Source organism: Cynocephalus volans, chromosome 6, assembly GCF_027409185.1.
Source record: "Cynocephalus volans isolate mCynVol1 chromosome 6, mCynVol1.pri, whole genome shotgun sequence".
In the NCBI taxonomy this organism is placed as follows: Eukaryota; Metazoa; Chordata; class Mammalia; order Dermoptera; family Cynocephalidae; genus Cynocephalus; species Cynocephalus volans.
The window spans coordinates 159,376,775-159,397,281 of record NC_084465.1 but is presented as its reverse complement, the minus strand read 5'-3'; the positions used below and the strand labels follow the sequence as shown (position 1 = coordinate 159,397,281).

At 38.8% G+C, this 20,507-nt stretch overlaps 1 protein-coding gene across 8 annotated transcripts in view; it reads right to left on the bottom strand.

Annotated features, from left to right (window-relative positions):
- WNK2 (WNK lysine deficient protein kinase 2) overlaps positions 1 to 20,507 on the bottom strand; it is a 128,560-nt gene that overhangs the window by 28,288 nt on the left and 79,765 nt on the right. The gene's annotated exons all lie outside the window — the stretch shown is intronic.

The following is a 20,507-nucleotide window of genomic DNA, read 5'->3' as shown; positions in this document are numbered from 1 at the left end:
TTCTGTAGCCTGGACCCATCAGGCACAACCTGCTACCTACTGTCCGTTCATCCATCTGCTCACCTGCTGGGGGAGCTCATAAAAATATGACTCTTGTCTATCTTGCACTGGCCCAATCCACACAAACTTGAAAAATGAATTTATAAAATTAAAGTGTTTAGGAAGTGAGCTGTATACACTTCCACGCCCAGGACTGAGCAGGAACCCCGAATCTTCCAATCAGTCAGACACCTAGTCTTTGGTACAGTCAGAAGCACAGGTCGCCAGTACCCTGCCAGGGCTGGTAAATGGTCCTGGGAGGAACCTGGAATCCAAACGACAAAACAAAGTCCAACAGCACCTTACTCAGGAGCCTGTGGAGCCTTTAATGTGCTCATGGGGACTGGGGCCATCTGGGAGGAGGACACAGGACACAGTGTACCTAGACCTACTTGGCCTTTGAGCCCATTTCTCCTTACTTTAAAAAACAGGCTGGTTAACGCAGTTGGTAACACCACAGTCAAGGGTTCAGACCCCTGTACCAGCTAGCCGCCAAAAAAAAAAAAACCAGCAAAAAAGCTGTGTCTTTTTAAAAAACACGAACAAAACACACAAAACAAAAACGAAAACCAAGGTGGGTCTGGGGACATGATGAGGCCCCTGGAGACTTCCTTACACCCCCAGACTCACCTTGCAGCCCACCCAACAAAGGTAAAATGATATTGATAAGCATTTCACCGTCTGTTTTTCTTCATGGTTGTACCATGTGTCCCTCTGAACACCACAGTCCAGTTTTGCCTAATTTTGAACATTCTATCATGCAACAGTACCCTACTGATTCACTGGTGTCTGGCTTCTCTCTCACATTGTGTTTGTGAGATGCACTCATGTGTGTGTCTGTGTGACCACACCCTGATGCACATGCCCACTTGGTGTTGGTGCACACTGGGTAACTGCCAGCCTGGGACCATGACTAACGCACACGGAGTGTGAGTATGCCATGTCTGCCAGGTGCACACCCAGGGTGCAGCTGCAGCCAGAGCATCTCAGCCTGCAGGTGAGGAAGCTAAGCTGCTTTCCAAGGTGGAGGCCAGTTTCCCCTCTCACTGGCAGTCTCCGAACACTCCTGGGCCTTCCTACCCTCCCCAAGTCATCCTGGGGGTGTGGAAGAGGGTCTCACTGGGGTTTGTTTTTTAATTTTGATAAGAACACTTAACATGAGTTCTACACTCTCAACAAATTTTTAAGTGCATAATACTGTATTGTTAACTACAGGCACTATGTTGAACAGCAGATCTAGACTTAGCTTGCATAATTGAAACCTTACACGTACTGAACGGAAACTCCCCTTCCCACCTCCCGCCCCACAGCCCGTGGCAACCACCATTCTACTCTGTTTCTGTGAGTTTGACTATTTTAAATATCTCAAAGAAGTGGAATCATGCAATATTTGTCCTGTGACTGGTTTATTTCACTTAGCATAATGTCATGGAGGTTCATCCATGCAAATGACAGGATTTCATTCCTTTTTAAAGCCGAGTAGAATGCTATTGTGTACATATACCACATTTTCTTTATGCATCCGTTGATGAACACTTACATTGATTCCGTATCTTGGCTATTGTGAATAGCTCTGCGGTGAACACAGGGCTGTAGATCTCTCTTCCAGACTCTGCTTTCAATTCTTTTGAATATATACCCAGAAGAGGGACTGCTGGATCATATGGTAATTCTATTTTAATTTTTTGAAGAACTGCCATACTGTTTTCCATAATGGCTATACTGATTTTCATTCCCACCAACAGTGTACAAGGGTTCCCTTTTCTCCACAGCCACGTCAATATTTGCTGTCTTTTGTTTTTTTGATAATAGCCATGCCAACAGGTGTGGGATGATATCTCATTGTGGTTTTGATTTGTATTACTCTGACGACTAATTAAGTTGAGCACCTGTTCATGTGTATTGGCCATCTGGATATCTTCTTCTATAAGTTCCTGTCCAAGTCTCTTGCCTATTTTTCTATTGAGTTGTAATTCTTTTCTTTTTGATTTATAGGAGTTCCTACAAATGAGTTAGTTCCTCATCCAGCTAGGTAAGAATCATTTGTGGTTATACATACTGCAGGTACCTTCCCTCACTCTGCCTCTTTGTTCCTTTAGTGCTGTCTTTTGATAAACAATAATTCTTAATTTTTTTTTTTTTTTTTTGTCTTTTTCGTGACCGGCACTCAGCCAGTGAGTGCACCGGCCATCCCTATATAGGATCGGAACCCGCAACGGGAGCGTCGCTGCGCCCCTAGCGCCACACCCTCCCGAGTGCGCCACGGGCTCGGCCCCAATAATTCTTAATTTTAATGTACTCAGATTTAACTAATTTTTAGTCAGTCTTTCTTTCAGCATTTTTTGTTGAACTTTAACATGTCTGTTCTACACTGCAGCCATAAAGATATTCTCCTTTCATACTTCTAGGAACTTTACTGCTTTACCTTTTACATTGAGATGCACAGTCCACTTGTCATTGACTTTTGCATATGGTGTGAGGTTAGAAGCAAGGATCATTTCTCCCCTGTGTGGACGGACGATGGTCCCAATTCCTTTTATTGAAAACACCATCCTGTCCCCTGTGTTTTGCAGTCAGACCTTTCTTGTCAATCAAGTGTCCAAAGATGTGGGCCTGCTTCTGGGCTCTCTTTTACTCCACTGTTGATTTTTCTGTCTTCGTTCAGTATCAGACTATTTCCATGACTGCAGGTTTACATAGTGAATTACCAAATTCAGTAGAACAATATCCGTCCTGAGAGACTGTCTTGTTTTTTCCTGGCCTTTGCACTCCCACAATATTGTATAATCAGCTTGCTGGTGCCCATTAAAAAGTTGTCAAAATTTTAACTGGGATCACACTGAATATACGGATCTATCTGGGGAGAAGTAAAGTGTTTATAATGTCAAATCTCCCAGTCCGTGACCATAGTGTATATCTTTCTACTCATTTGTTTAAATTTCTCTCAGTGTCTTATAGTTTTTGGTATAAAGGTCTTCATATTTTTTTTAGATTCATCTCTGATGTTTGACATTTTTATGTTAATATAAATGGAATTTTTCAAGCTCATTTTCTGACTGTTGCTGGTATACAGATAATTTACATTTTGTATCTAGCTATCTCACTAATTCACCTAATTCTAACAATTTATATATAAATTTAAATTTCTATGTATATAATCACTTTATCAGTAGTGATTTCTTCCTTACCGCTTTTTAAAACAATAACTGTTTAAATGTCATTAAGTAAAGGTAAAAACCAAAAAATTATATTGTTACCAAAAAACCACAATAATTTCCACTTCACAATGGAAAAACTTTTGGCAAATGTATTCATTTAGCCCAATAATTTTATAGCTTGGACCCCTTCCTTGCCTTGGTTACTTTCTTAACATTCTTTCCCCACGCTGTCCGTCCACGACGTGTGTGGAAGTTATCTACCACTTATGGTTCTCACAGGGCTTATTTGAGAGACTACACCATGCATTCCTGATTTGGCTTTCTTCCCAGAAAATGCAAGAACGCTTGGGCCCTTTAAGTGCATTTCCCTTCCCCTGATAAATATGCCCTTATGAACATGTATTTTAACATGCCAAATATATCTTAAACCTCAGAAGACATTATCTTTTCATACAGTCAATACTCATTTAGATCTACCCATATTTTATAATTCCATTAGTTTTTATTCCCGGCTGCGTTCTGACCTTCCATCTGGGGTCACTGTTCTGTCTAAAAGCATTCAGTTTAGTATTTCCTGAGTCGAGAAGAGCAGGTGGTGAAAACTTTCGTCTTTATTCCATCTTCATTCTAGCAGGATCCTATCAACAGGATCTGAGGCTGGTGCTGACTTCTGCAGCACTGAGGGCAGCTGTATTCCTCAGCTGCTGTGTGTGTTGTCTGTACTGAGCCAGGAGCGGTCCAGACCACCGCCGCTCCTTTAAAAGACCTGTTTTGTTTTTCTCCATCTTCCTTTGTATTTTCCCATGTATCTTTGGTCTTCAATACTTTAACTACGATATATTTTTGTGTGGATTTTTTTTTTAACTTTCAGAGTTGGAGACTTCCTGAATCAGTGGCTTAATGCCTTTCAGTTCTCAGCATTATGTTCTCAAACTTGTTTTTTGCCTCATTCTGTTGCTTTCTGAGACTCCAATTACATTGTATGTTCAACCACCTCACTGGAACTGCTATATTTCTTAGCTCCTCTTTTCTATTTTCCATTATTTTCATTATCCTTATTCTACTTTAAGTATTTTCTTTTGAGCTGCCATTTAGTTTGCTAGTTCTCTCTTCAGCAGTGTAGAAATCATTCATTGAGGTCTTTTTGTTGTTGTTTATATGTATTTATAAGGTATATACAGAAATTGCTGTACCAATACATTATGAACATCAAAAAGCATGCACAAACAGAACAAATTCTAGGAGGGTGAGATAAAAATAAATGTAAAAACATTGTCCCCCACAACCAGGTGGCATGCCTGCATAGGCTGTAGAGCTTACTGCATGGGGCGTGCCAGGAGGTCTGTGAGTTCCTCATATGGACCAGGAAGTGGGACAACCACACATGAGGCCCTGTGATTCACAATTTGGAAAGAGAGTCTCTATCTCAGTCCTCACTCTGCTCCATAAACTTACAAATGTCATTTCTAGCACAGGTGCAGAGAACTAAGTGGAAGAGCATTAGAATTATAATCATCTCAGTGACAGGAGCTTGGGAGGCCCAACCTTACTCTCCCTGCCAAAATTTACCTGCCAGTTCTTGTTAACACACATTAAGTACGGAAAAATCAGACCTGAATAAAAGACAACCTCTGTCCTAGGTTCAGCAGCCATAACCCTATCGTATCAATTATTTAAACATGTGTGAATCTGTCCCTGCATGTTAGATCCCAGGCAATGTGGTAGAGTAGAAAGACTGCAGGCTTCGACGGACTAGTGAGAATCATGGCTCTGTTGCTTACTTGCTATGTCAACCTGGCTGGATAAGTTATTTAAAACCTGGATGAGCCTACTTCCTCAACTGTAAAATGAGAAGAGTCATAAAACTGTTGTATCAGTAACAGTAGCCACCACTATGGCCACCATCTTGTCACTGTTGTCCCAGATCATCTGGGACTTTCTGACCCACTTGTTCCCTGCTATCTGTGGACACTGAGCCTGGCCCATTTCCCTGAAAATGATACCAGTGTGCTGCCTTCTGTGTGTGTAAGCTCTGTTGGCAAACCCTGGCCTGTGTCTGCAGAATCAGTTTTCCGTTTGGTCACTCCTGTCCAGTATGAGTGAGTAGCACCATAATAAGGGCTGCCCCCTTAGAACCTTCTCCCTCCTGGCCAGGCCTACATGCATCCCCCTGACTGGGAATTCAGTGCTACACCTCACGGAGCAGCGGCCCTCACCTGCCCTTTCATGTGGTAACTAACTTCCTAGCTATTATATCTCTGCAGGCACAAGATCGCAACAGGTAGCAACTTCCTTCTTCTGGGCATGGTCCTCTTTCCAGTGTCTCTTGTCTGTGCTTCCTGCCATTATTGTTCAAACAGTTATATGTAATAAAATCATTTACTGAGTTTGGAAATTAGAAGGCAACACTTAAAAGGATCTACTCATAACTGCAGGAATGAACATACACATATACCAACTAATAACCTTCTAAAAGTCAGGGAACCGTCTTAAGGAAAATCAACCTCTTAAAAAGTTTTTTTTTTCCCAACTGTCTATATTACTAAGGAAAGAAATCAAAACAATTAGGAATCTATCTGAAGGAATTTAGAAAAAGAGCAAAGAATCAATATCAAACTACAATTAGAAAAGGCAAAAAATAAAACTAAGCAGAAAAAAATAAAGCTAAATATATGCATCAGTCCAAAAGACAGAAAAATTCATATTAAATCAAGATTATGATTAGAGAATAAATTTTTTTTAAAAAAATTAAGGCATTATAAATCTTGACTATATGGTAGTAAATTCAGTACTTTAATGAAAATGGATAAAAATTCAAAATTACAAGAGAATAAGAGAGATGTCAGGAAGTAGCAAAGCTAAATGGACAATTTACAACAACAGAAGGAACTGTTATTAGGAATTTACCGGGTTTTTGTTTGTTTGGAAGACGAGATATCCATGCATTTAAAAAAAAACTATTTTTAAAGTTGAAATCCTGACATTTACTTATACATTTATTTTTAACCCAGACAAATGCAGTGTATAGTAGACATACTATAAATTTAAGGACATAGGTTGAAACTAGAAAGATGAAAAAAGCCACCATGCGAACAATGACCAAGAGCACTCTGTAGTGGCTATCTGAGACAATAGAGGCTATCTAGCCTTCAGTTTTAATGCTAGAAATACTACTAGAAATGACAAAAGAATAATGTCAATAGGAAGATATAAACTATTCTAAATTCATATCAACTTTTTAACAAACCTTAAAAATACACAAAGCAAAAACTGACAAAACTTAAAGGAGAAATAAAAGACCCTTAATTATACCACTGGGTTTTGCTCTTTCTGTGTATTCATGGTAGTGATTATTTTTTGGATTCCAGATGCAGGACTTCCTTGAGGATATCTTGTAGGGCTGCTCGTGGGGTGGTGAACTCCCACAGCTTTTGTTTGTCTTGAAAATACACTCTTTCGGCCTCATTTCTGCAGACTTGGTAGGTACAGTATTCTTGGCTGGCAGTTTTTCTGTTTTAGTATTTTTAACATGTCATTCATTTTTCTTCTGGCCTGTAGAGTTTCTGTTGAGAAGTCTGCTGTTAGTCTGACAGGGGCTCCCTTATAGGTGAGTTGACACTTTTCTCTTGCTGCTTTTAAGATTCTCTCTGGGGGGAGATCCAATCAAGATGGCAGAATAGACGGTCCGCAGCGTCACTCTCTCCCACAAATCAACCAATTTTACAAGTATAAAAATGTAACATCAGGGCCGAGCCCGTGGCGCACCTGGTAGAGTGCTGCGCTGGGAGCGCGGCGACCCTCCCGCCGCGGGTTCGGATCCTATATAGGACTGACCGGTGCACTCACTGGCTGAGTGCTGGTCACGAAAAAACGACAAAAAAAAAAAAAAAAAAAAAAAAAAAGTGTAACATCAGCCAAGCCGGGGCCGCTGGAGCTCAGGGGAAGAGGAGGAGAGACCTACGGAGCTCATGAAGGTGGGAGAAGCCACGATGAGAGAAAGAAAAAGCTGCTCTGAGCATTTCTCGCTGCGGCTGCTTTAAGGCTCGAGCTGCTGAGCACATGGAGCAGGAGCCAGCAGAAGCTGCAGCTGTGCCCTTCAGATGGAGTTACTTGGAGGTGGCAGGAGAGAAGAGGGACTTGGTGGCCCCCAGGACAGCAAGACCACTAATAGGTTCCCATGAACCCACGCAGGAGCAAGGAGCCAGAACAACTGAAAACAGGGAGCCACTCAGAGGCTGGTGAGTCATTGCAAGGGACCGGCGCAGGACCCATCTCATGGGAAGTGTTTGCAGCATGGGCAGTGGGGGAGACGTGCCCACCAGGGGAACACTGGGGCACAGCAAGGACAGCTGATCTGCCCCCCAATCAGCACAGGACTACTCAGAGGAGACTGGTCAGGAATGCACAATTGCATGGGGTGCAGTTTGATGAAAAAACTCAGGCCCAGATCAGAGTTTCTACACAACCCAGATCCACCGGGTCTCTGGAGAGCTGGAAGTACCTATAAGATCAACCATTAAACCCTGAGCTGCACAAAAAGCCTTCCATAGGGAAACAGCAACAAAGCAGCAATTTAAACAACCACACAGCTCAAGTACTGGTTCCCACAGGAAGTTCCCCCATGTTAGAAGCAAAGGACAAAAAATTAGTTCTGGCTCAGGCACACCACCAGCACCTTGGGGCCTGCCTGGGAACTGGAGGCTTGGATCTGGGGACCGGACCCCACTCCCACTTCCAGGCAAACTGCGCCAGTGCCTCAGGGCCAGCATGGGGACCTGAAGCATGGAGAAGGGGAACGGGCCACCCTCCCACAACCAGGCACACCATGCCAGCACCTTGGGGTCTGCCTGGGGACCCAAGGCATAGAGAAGGGGACTGGACCTCTCTCCCACAACCAGGCACACTGCGCCAGTGCTTCAGGGCCCACCCGGGGACCCGAGGCGTGGAGAAGGTGACTGGACCCCCTCTCCCACAACCAGGCACATGGCGCCAGTGCCTTGGGGCCTGCCCAGGGACCAGAGGCATGGAGAATGGGACCAAACACACCCCACAACCAGGCATACCGCCAGTGCCAAGGAGCATGCCAAAAACAGCACCTCCACGTGGGTGGCCCACTACAGCCACCACAGTAACCATGGCTGCTGCAAAAGCGGCTAGACGCCACAGCCACCACGCAGATGGTCCGCCAACCACTGGAGTGCATTCATACAAGTAGGGTCACCAGCAGAGACCAAGAAAAGAAGAGGATGTCTCTTTCCACGAAACCCATTTCAGAGTGACAGAAGAAGCATCTGCTCTATGATAATATTGGGGGACCTGATCACATCTCTCAGCATTGGACAGATCACCTAGGCAACAAGTTAACAGAGTAACCATTATTCTTTCAGAAGGAGAGAAGAAATCTAGGGCAATTAGAGGGGTGGGGGAAGGAATGGGGGAAGGGGAGAGGTTGGACCAGGGGCATAAAGAATAATTACGATTTGTAACAATATATATGCTAGTAATATTGATTTAATTAACATTTCTCAATGTTCAACCCCAAAAATAAATATAAGTGATTTTGATTCAATAAATAAAATAAATTTTAAAAAAATTAAGATTCTGTCTTAGAGCTTTGCAAGTTTGACTATAATGTGTCTTGGAGAGGATCTTTTTGGGTTCAATCTGTTTGGGGATATTTGAGCCTCCTGGATCTGAAGGTCTGTATCTCTCCCTATAACTGGGAAGTTCTCTGTTATTATTTCATTGAATAGGTTTTCTTTTTCCTTTCTCCTCCTCTTCTGGAACACCCATGATTCAAATATTTGTGTGCTTAAGGTTGTCTGTTAGCTCTCCTAGATTTTCTTCATTTTTTAAAATTCTTTTTTCCTTTTATTTTTCCCCTTGATATTTAGAAAAGACTATTTTCAAGATCAGAAATTCTTTCTTCTGATTGTTCTACGTGTTCCTTAAGCTATCGGTTGTGCTTTTCATTTCACTGAGTGAATCTTTCAGTTCCATGAGTTCTGCTACATTCTTTTTTAAGGTATAATCTCTTTGTAAATTTCCTCCTTCACATCCGGGATTTTTCTTCTCATTTCATTATATTGTCTAACTGAGTCTTCCCATATCTCTGTGAGTTTCCTTAAGATTGTTTCTTGGAATTCCTTTTCAGTCATTTCAAGGGTTTCCTGCTCTATAGGTTCTGGTATTTGGGAATTACTATATTCTTTTGGTGGTGTCATGTTTTCTTGGGTTTTCATATTTCTAGTATCTCTTCATTGATGTCTGGTCATCTGGTAGAGCAGTTGCTTTTCCTACTCCTCTGGAATGGGCATTAAGGAGAGAGGTGTCCACTTCTTTTTCCAATCTCTGCTGGTGACTCTCCCTGTGTCAATGCAGTCTAGTGTCTGGTGGGCCACCTGCACAGTGGCTGCGGCTACTGCTGTCGTGTTGAGCTGCTGCAGCAGCCATGGCTGTGGTGGGCCACCCACAGAGAAGTGGTGTTTTTGGTGTGTTCAGGTGGGGGATGCTGCCCTCAGCTCCTGCCTAGGACCCCAAACATGCTTCTTGCCCACTTCCAGGTGGAGGACCATTGAGGTCTTAATTGTAACTATTTTATTTTTCAGTTCTACAATTGTCAATAGTTTATTTCCTTGTTGGTATAGTTTCCAATTCTTTCACAAAAATTTCTACCTAGTCATGTTTCTTTTAACACAGCAAGCAAGCATAGTTATCTGTCTGAAAATACCACCATCTGGAACCTCTGAGGGTCTGCTTTCTGTTGTACTGTTGTTTAGTTTTTAAAAGCTTTATTGAGGTATAATTGTTGCAATAAATTGCACATATTTAAAATATAGTTTTATAAGTTTTGACACAGATATATAAGCAAAACCATCACCACAATCAGTATACTGAATGTATCCTTCATTCTCCCGGGTGCTTCCTTGAGAACTTTCTATCATCCCTTCTGCACCCTCTTTTTCCATGCCTTGTTCCCAGACAACTACTGATCTGTTTTCAGTCCCTAGAGATTAGTTTGCATTTTTTAGTATTTTATATAAGTGCAATCATATAGCACACATTCTTTTTTGTCTGTCTTCTTTCATTTAGCATAATTATTTTGAGAACAATCCATGCTGTAGTAAGTATCAATAGTTGATTCCTTTGTATCGCAGAGTAGCTTTATATTGTATGGATAAACTACAACGTGTTTATCTGTCCACTTGCTGACAAACACCTGGGCCATTTCCAGGTTTTGGCTACCATAAATAAAGCTCCTATAAACACTCCAGTACAAGTCTTCCTACAGACATCTGCTTTACTTTCTTTTGAGTAAGTACTTAGAAATGGAATGGCTAGTAGTTTTACATTTACTTTTAAAAGAAATTACCAAACTGTTTTCCAAGCTATTTGTACCATTTCATACAGTGTGTAAGAGTTCCAGTTCCTTTACATCCTCATCAACACTTGACCTTTTAAATTTTAATAGGTATACAGTGGCATTTCATTGGGTTTTAATTTGCATTTCCCTATTGAATAATAATCTTTTCATATACTTGTGAAGTGTCTGTACCAATCTTTTCATTAGCTTTATTATTTTCTTACTATTGCATTTTTTTTTTTTTTTTTTTTTTTGTCGTTTTTTCGTGACCGGCACTCAGCCAGTGAGTGCACTGGTCAGTCCTATATAGGATCCGAACCCACGGCGGGAGCGTCACCACGCTCCCAGCGCAGCACTCTACCAAGTGCGCCACGGGCTCGGCCTTACTATTGCATTTTGAATGTTCCTGATATTATCTGGATGTAAGTCCTTTATCACATATATGATTTGCAAGTATTTTTTCCTAGCCTCTGGTTTGTCTTTTCATTCCCTTAGTATTTCTCAAAGAGTAGACATTTTAAATTTTGATGAAATTCAATTTACCAGTTTTTTTCTTTTACAGATCATGCTTTGGTGTTATAGCTAAGAAATCTCTGCCTAAACAAGGTCACACAAACTTTCTCTTATGTTTCACATTTTGCAGTTTTATATTTAGGTCCACATTCCTTTTTTTTCTTTTTTAATCTACATGTAATAGTTGTACATATTTATGAGGTAAAGTTATGATATTTTAGTACAGGTATACAATGTGTGATGACCAAATCAAGGTAATTAGCATATCCCTCACCACAAACATTTATCATTTTTTTGTATGTTGAGACTATTTGAACTCTTCTAGCCACTTGAAAATTTACAATAAATTATTGTTAATTATAGACCTAGCACTACCATGGAACACATTCTATTTTGAGTTGATTTTTGTGTATAGTGTGAAGTATGGACCAATGTTTATTGTTTTGTATGCGGATAATCAACTGTTCTAACACTGAAAACACTGTCCTTTCTTTACTGAATGTCTTTTGCATGTTTATCAAAAATCAAGCATCTCTATGTTGGGTGTGTCTGTTTTCTGCACTCTTTATTTCACCCATCTGTGTATCTTTACATCAATACCATACTGTCTTGATTACTATAGTTTTATAATAATTATTGAAATCAGGTATTGCTACTGCTCTAATTTAGTTCTTCTTTTCCAAATTCCAATGTCCTTTGCATTTCCATATGAAATTCAGAGTTGGCTTATCAATTCCTACAAGACTGCTGGGATTCTGATTGCAGCTCACTGAATCTATAGGTCAATTTAGGGAGAACTAACACTGTAACAATATTGTGTCTTTTGACCCATGAATATAGTACTTGTCAGATCTTCTTTAATCTCCATTAGGACTGTTGAACAGTTTTCACTGTATAGGTCGAGCACATATTTTGTCAGGTTTAACCCTAAATAGTTTTTGTATTGTAAAAAATAGTTTTTTAGAATTTTAATTTTTGATTGGTGTTAGCAGATACAAATATATTTTTAAAATTCTGATCACAGATCCCACAACCCAGCTCACATATTGGTTCTAGTAGCTTTTTTGGAGATTCCATTGGAATTTCTACACAAACGTGTTCTGTAAATAAAGACAGTTTTGGTTTTTTTTCCTAAACTAAATGCCTTTTATTCTCTTTTCTTAACTTACTGAACTGCTTAGAATTGTCACTAAAATGATTAATAGAAATGGAGAGAGCAGACATCCTTGTCTCGTTTCTGATCTTTGGGAGGAGTTTTCAGTCATCCACCACTAAGTATGATGTTAGTTGTAGAATTCTATATATTCCCGTCACCAAGTTGAGAAAGTTTACTTCTATTCCAAGTTTGCTGAGGATGTCTACAGTTGTTGGATTGTTGTCAAATGCCTTTTCTGCATTTATTGAGATGATCATATGGATTTTTGTTTGTTTTCTAGTTTATCAATATGGTAAATTACATTCCTTTCCTATATCTTTTTGAACATATGAAACACAGTTTTAATAACTATCTTAATGTGCTTATCTGCTAATTCTAACATCTGTATCAGCTATAGGTTGGTTTAAAATGTGGGGTTTATTTCATGTTGTCCTGTCTCATAATTTTGATTGAATACCAGATGATAAGGTAAAATTCACCTTATTGGGTGCTAGATGAGTTTGCATTCCTATAAACATTCTTGACCTTTGTGTGGGATGCAGTTCTGTGGAACAGTTGGATCTTTTCAGATCTCTCTCTTAAGATATGATAGGCAGGACAGTAGGAACATCTAGTCTAGGGTTGATTATTCTCCGTGACTGACACAAGGCCCTTCTTTGTACTCTACCCAATGCCCCTTGAATTATAAGGCTTTCCTCTTGGCTGGCAGGAACAGACATTCCCAGGCCTGTGTGAGTTCCCAGTACCACTTCCTCTAATACTTTGGGGTGGTTCATTTCCTGGCCTGTGCTAGTTCTTCACACACAGCACTCTCCTAAATCATGGAGGGAATCCTCCACTGAGCTTCAGACTTTTCTCTCTGTAAAGCTCTCCTCTCCAGAACTCTACCCTGAAAACTCTTGCTACCTGGGTCTCCGCAAGACTCCCAAGTTGGTCCCCTCACCCCAGGGAGTCTGCTGAGCTCTGCCTGGGTTCTTTCATCCCTGCTCCATGGCACAGAAACTTTTTCAAGGCAGTAAGCTGAGACAATTGTAGAGTTTTTTTCCTTCAGTCTTGCAGGAATTAATATTCTCCATTGCCTTATGCTCAAAGCCTTGAAAAACATTGTTTCATAAATATTTTGCATGCTTTTTAAGTTGTTTTCTAGAGGAAAATAAATCCAATGCCTATTATTCCATCTTGGCCTAAAGTAGAAGTCTGAGAATCTCCTTTATTGTCTGTTGTTTCTGTTGCTTTTCTTTCATGCTACCTAGCCTCATTATCTGCCTGGGGTTGTTTTTTTTTTTTCCAACAAACTTAAAAACAACAACAACAACAACAACTTTAAATTATCATAAAATGACATAGAGTTTTTCTTTAGGTGCAGAGTTCTATGACTCTACACACGTATCTATTAACACAAGTATATGCATGTAACGACCACCACAATCAAGATATGAAACAGCTTCATCACCCCCCCCAAAAAAACTTCCTTGAATCATCCCTTTATAATCAGACTCTCCTACTACCCCTAGCTCCTGGCAAGCACCAATCCTGTTCTCTGTCACTATAGTTCAATTTTTTCAAGTGTCATTAAAAATGGAATTACACTCATATGCAGTCTTTTGAGACTGGCTTCTTAAATTCAGTATAATGCGTCTGAAGTTCACCTATGCTGATCCATTTACCAACAATTTGTTTCTTTTACTATGGTTTGTTTATCCATTCATCCGCTGAAGGATACCTGGGTTGTTTCCAGTTTGGGCAACTAGGCAATTATGAATAGAACGGCTATAACCATTCACATATGAGGGATCATAAAAAAGTTCATGGAAAATACATATTATGAAAAAGCTGTGCATGGATTGGAAAAATTTTTTGGCATCAAAATAAACTCATCCTAACTTGTTATGTCGAACAAGATCTAGTTTGAGGCACAAAGAAGGACAAGACATGGGTTTGAAAGAGCCTCTATCAGGGCAACATGAATTCTGCTAAAATCAAAGCAAGAACAAACATGGCGAAACCAGGGTAGAAGAATGGTGAAATCATTGATCCTTCACGAAAAGTTTATGGGGGAAATGCCAAAAAGAAATGGACGGTGTACAAGTGGATAACTTGTTTTGAGAAGGAATCTGAGGATGTTAAACGTGAAGCCCACACTAGCAGACCATCAACATCAGTGTGTGAGGAAAATATTGATCTCGTTTGCGACCTAAGTGAAGAGGAATGATGATTAACAGCAGAAATAATAGCCAACACCAGGAACATCTCAACTGGCTCAGCTTATACAATTCTAACTGAAAAATTATACTTGAGCAAATTTTCTGCTCCATGGGTGCCAGAACTGTTGTGCTCAGGTTGGCTGCAGACAAGAGCAGACTTTCCATGAAAATTTTAAATCACTGGGATCAAATCCTGAAGCATATCTTTGAAGAAGTGTACAAGGAGATGAAACACAGCTTTACCAGAAGGATCCTGAAGACAAAGCACCATCAGAGCCACAGTTACCAAGAAGTGCACGTGGCCCAGTCAAAGCACAAGTGGACCAGGCAGGAGCAGAGGTCATGGCAACAGTTTTTGGGATGCTCAAGGCATTTTGCTTGTTGACTTTTTGGAGAGCCAAAGAATGATAACATCTGCTTACGAGGAGAGTGTCTGGAGATAGTCAGCCAGAGCTTGAGCAGAAAAACACCTGGGAAAGCTTCACCAGAGAGTCCTTCTCTACCGTGGCAATGCGCCTGCTCATTCCTCTCATCAAACAAGGGCAATTTTGCGAGAGTTCCGAAGGGAAGTCATCAGGCATCCACCTTATAGTCCTGACTTGGCTCTTTCTAACTTTTTCTTTCCTAATCTTAAAAAAATCTTTAAAGGGTACCCATTTTTCTTCAGTTAATAATGTAAAAAAGACTGTACTGACATGGTTAAATTCCCAGGATCTTCAGTTCTTTAGAGATGGACTAAATGGTTAGTATTATTGCTTACAAAAATGTCTTGAACTTGATGGAGCTTATGTTGAGAAATAAAGTTTATATTTTTAATTTTTATCTTTTAACTCCATTTTCCACAAACTGTTTGGAGTCCCCTTGTATAGGTGTTTCAATGAATATATTTTCATTTTTCTAGGGTAGATACTGAGGAGTGAAATTGCTATGACATAAAGTAAGTATATCTTTTATAACAAACTGCCTAAGTCTTTTCCGGAGTGGCTGTACCATTTTACATCCCCAGCGGCAATTTATGAGTTTCAATTGGTATTATTAGTTCAGCCATTCTAACAGGTGTGCAGTGATCCCTTGCTGTGGCCTTAGTTTGCATCTCCCTAGCAGTCAATGATATTCAACAACTTTTCAGTTGCTTAATTGCCTCTTTATATCCTCTTTGGTGAGTGTCTGTTCAAGTCAGCTGCCCATTTTTTAAATGAGTTATTTGTTTTCTTACAAACAAGCAATTAAAATTTTTTTGAAAATCCTTTATATATTCTGGGTACAAATACTATGTTGGATATGTGATTTGTAGTTATTGACACCCAGTCTGTAGCTTGTCTTTTCATTCTCTTAACAGTAGTTTTCACAGAGCAAAAGATTTTTATTTTGTTAATGTTGATTTATGCATTTTTTCTTTTATGAACCATACTTTTAATGTGAGGTCTAAGAACTCCCGGCATAGGTCACAAATATTTTCTCCAATGTTTTCTTCTAAAAGTTATATAGTTTTGCATTTTACATTTGATCCGTTTTGAATTAGTTTTTGTAAAAGGTGTGAGGCTTAGGGTCAAGGTTCATTTTTTTTGCATATGGATGACCAACTGTTCCAACACCATTTATTGAAAAGACTATCCTTTCTCCATCGAATTGCTTTTGCATCTTTGTCCAAAAAATCAAATGCCCATATTTGTGTGGGTCTATTTCAGGGCTATTCTGCTCCATTGACCTATGTGTGAATCTCTTCACCAATACTATACTGTCTAAATTACTGTATCTTTATAGTAAGTCTTAATACTAGGTAGTGTAACTCCTCTAACTTGATTTTCCTTTTTCAAACTCTTTTACCTATTTCTATTTCTTTTGTATTTCCATATAAATCTTGGAACAAGCTTGTCTATATCTATAAAAAATATCCTGCTTTAATTTTTATCAGTACTGCATTAAATCTATAGATCAATTTGGTGATAACTGACATTTTGCTACGTTGAGTCTTCCAGTCCATGAGCACAGTACGTTTCTTCATTTGTTTAGGTCACCTGTGACTCATTTCATCAGTATTTTGTAGTTTTCAGATTATACAGATTCTATATGTTTTGTTAAATTTGTACCTATGTATTTTCTTTCTTTGTGGGGGTTGGGAGAGCTACTGTAAATAGTATTGTTTTCAAGTTTTGGTTTTCAATTGTCCATTTCCAGTATATAGTAATACAGTTATTTTTGGATGTTGACCATGTATCCTGTGATCTTGTTAAACTCACTTATTAGTTCTAGGAGTTTGTTGTTGTTGTTGTTGAACTCATGTCATTGTCTAATACAATCATAGTATCTGCGAGTAGGAGTAGCTTTATTTCTTCCTTTTCAATACACGTGCCTTTTATTTCTATTTCTTGCCTGTCTTGAAGTATGGTTGACTTCCAGTTTATGTTGAATGAAATGGACATCCTTGCTTTGTTTTCAGTCTTAGGGAAAATGCCTTTGGTCTTTCACCACTAAATCTGACGTTAGCTGTAGGTTTGTTTTTCTTTTCTAATGACCTCTTCCAGGTTGAGGAAGTTCTTTTCTTTTACTAGTTTGCTGAGATTTTTTTTTTTTTTTTTTTTTTTGTGCCTGGCTGGTATGGGGATCTGTACCCTTGACCTTGGTGTTATAATACCACACTATGCTGAGAATTCTTATCATGAATGGATGCTGTATCTGGTCAAATGCTTTTGCTATTTCAACTAATATAATGACATATTTTTTTCTTTATTAGACTATTAATATGGTGGATTAATGACTCTTGAATATTGCCTTCCTAGGATATACCCACTTTCTCATGGCATATTGTTCTTTTGATATATTGCTGGATTTGAATTGCTAATATTTAGTAAGCATATTCCATCTATGTTCATAGGAAATACTGGTCTATTATTATCTTTTTTTTGGTACTGTCTTTGATTTTTAAATTAGGCAGGGCAATGCGGGCCTTGTAAAATAATTTGGGAAGTGTTCCTTCCTCTTCTATTTTCTGAGATTGTACAGAATTGGTGTTGTTTCTTTTTTAAATGTTTGGTAGAGTATGCCAGTAAAACTATCTGTACCTGAAGAGTTAGTTTTGGGGGGATTTCTAACTACAAATTTAAACTTTTACATAAGTATAGGACTACTCAGGTTATCTATTCCATTTTGGATGAGTTTTAGTAGTTTGTGGTTTTTGAGGAGTCAGTCCCTTTCATCTGTTTATGTCTGTAGGCTTGGTCATAGTATCCTAGTATTATACATTTATCTTTTATCGATAGTAATATATTTATTTCTGATATTGATGTTTTATGTCTTTTTCTTTGTCAGTCTTGCTGGAGGTTTATCACTTTATTGATATTTTTCAAAGAATCAGTTTTTGTTTCATTGGTTTTATCTATTATATTTGTTTTAAATTTCATTGACTTCTGCTCTTATCTTTATTTTCTTCATTCTGCTTCCTTTGGACTTATTTTGTACTAGTTTTTCTTCTTTCTTATGATGGACGTTTGCATGGTTAACTTGAGACCTCTTTTCTTATTTAAATTAATGCTATAAATTTCCCTCTAAGTACCGCTTTATCTATATTTCACAAATTTAAATATGTTATATTTTCATTCTTGTTCATTTCAAAATGTTTTCTAATTTTCCTTGAGACTTTTTCTTTCACCCATGGATTATTTAGAAGTGTCATTTAATTTTTAATTACATTATATCAGAGAACATGCTTGATATAATGCAAATTAGGTCAAGTTGGTAGATAGCGTTATTCAGATCTTCTATATCCTTGCTGATTTTCTGTCTACTAGTTTTTTCTGTTACTGAAAGAGAAATATTGAAGTCTCCAACTACAGTTATGGATTTGTCTATTTCTGCTTTCAGTTGTTAGCTTTGAAGCTCTATTCTTAGAAGCATACACATTTAGCACTGTTATGTCTTTTTAATGAACTGACCCTTTTATGAATATGTAATGTCTCTCTCTTTTTTTTTTGTTTTGGTGACCAGTAAGGGGATTGTAACCCTTGGCTTGGTGTCGCCCGCACCATGCTCAGCCAGTGAGCGCACCGGCCATCCCTATATAGGATCTGAACCCGCAGCCTTGGCGCTCTCAGAGCCGCTGAGCTCCCAGCGCCGCACTCTCCCGAGTAAGCCACAGGGTCGACCCTTAATGTCTCTTTTTAATCCTTGTATTTTTCTTTGCTCTGAAGTCTGTTTTGTCTGAAATAAAAGTAGCCACTCCAGTGTTCTTGATTTGTGTTTGCATCGTCTTTTACCATCCTTTTCTTTTAAGCTGCCCATGATTATATTTAAAGTTTCTACTAGACAACATATACTTAGGTCAAGTTCTAGTTGTGTTTTTTTTTTAAAACCATTCTCATAATCTGTATCTTTTAATTGATGTGTGTACTAGTCTGTTTCTGTTGCTCATAACAAAATACCTGAAACTGGGTGATTTATAAGGAAAAACGACACTTATTGCTTACACTTTCTGAGGCTGGGAAGTCCAAAGTCCATCTGGTGGTGGTGACAGTGACCCAGGTGTCTCACATTGCAAGATGGTGGAAGCAGAGAGAGAAAGACAGACTCTCCTTTTCTTTTAAATCCCTCAGAACCAGGCCCCTAACCATTTTTAATCCATTCACTACTGCACAGTCCTACAATCCAATCACCTCTTCAAGGCTCCACATTTCAATTACCATAATAGGCTCTCCCACCCTCTTAACAGTCACAGTGGAGGCTACGTTTCTAATACATAGAACTTGGGAGACACAATTCAAGCTTCAATGAGTTTTGGGGGGACATAATTCAATCCACTACAATGTGTTAAGACCATTTACCTTTAAATATTGGTGTGTTTAGATTAAGGTCTACCGTTTTATTGTCTGCTTTCTGTTTTGTTTTGTTTTCCCTCAGCTTTTTTACTTATTTTTTTTTCTCCTTTTCTTTTCTTTCTTTTTTTTTCTTTTTTTTTTTGATCCTATGTTTCTCCTTTCTTGCCTTCTTTTGGGTTACTTAAATTTTTTTTAGTTCATTTTAATTTACTTATTATGATTTTGACTATATCTCTTTGTACAATTCTTTTAGGGTTGCTCTAGGAATCCCAAAACACACACTTAACTTTCATAGTCTACTTGGAGTCAGTGTTGTACCACTTCAACTGGAATGTAGGAGCATTATGACATTTACCCCTCATATCACAGTTGTGTTATATATTACATCTACATACATTGAAAGCCTCATTGGACAATGCTGTAATTTTTTAATTTCAACTGTCAGACATGTTTTAAAGAACTTGAGAAGAGAAGAACAGTCTCTATTATATTTGCCCAAATACTCACCACATCTGTTGCTCTTCCTTCAGCTCTGATTCCAAGTTACCTTCTGGTATCATTTCCCTTCTAGACAAAGGATATGCAGCAGTTTTTTCAGAGCAGGTGTACTGGCTATGAATTCTCTTAGTTTTCTTTATTTGAGAATGGCATTACTTTAATTTCATTCCTGAAGTATATTTTCCTTAAAAACAGAATTCTAGGCTGACTATTCTTTTCTTTCAACACTTTTAAAATGCTGTGCTGCTTCCTTCTGGTCACCTTGCTTTCTTGTGATAAATCTGCAGTCATGTGAATCACTGTTCCTCTCTAGGTAATGCATTATTTTTTCTGGCTGCTTTAACAACCTTTTCTTTGTCTTCAACCTCTTGGCAAATGGATTTTGATGTGTCCAGGCATGCACTTCTTTAGGTTTAACCTGTTTGGAGTCCTCTTAGTTTCTTGAATCTGTAGATTTATATCTTTCACCAAGAAGTTTCCAGCATTCTTTCTTTTCTTCTTTTTCTTTTTCTTTTTTTTTTTACTGGCAGGATCAACCAGGTACCAGCATCATTTCTTCAAATATCGTTTCTGCACTGTACTTTTTCGACTCTTCTTCTGAAACTCTAATGACACAAATGTTAGATTTTTTTTGTTCCACAGGTCCTTAAAGCTCTGTTCATTTTCTTTTTGTCTTTTTTCCAATTTTCTAGTTGGACGATTTCAGGCATTTTAGTATCTAGTATTAAAATTTCCATTTGTCTCTTCTTCATATCTTCTGTTTCT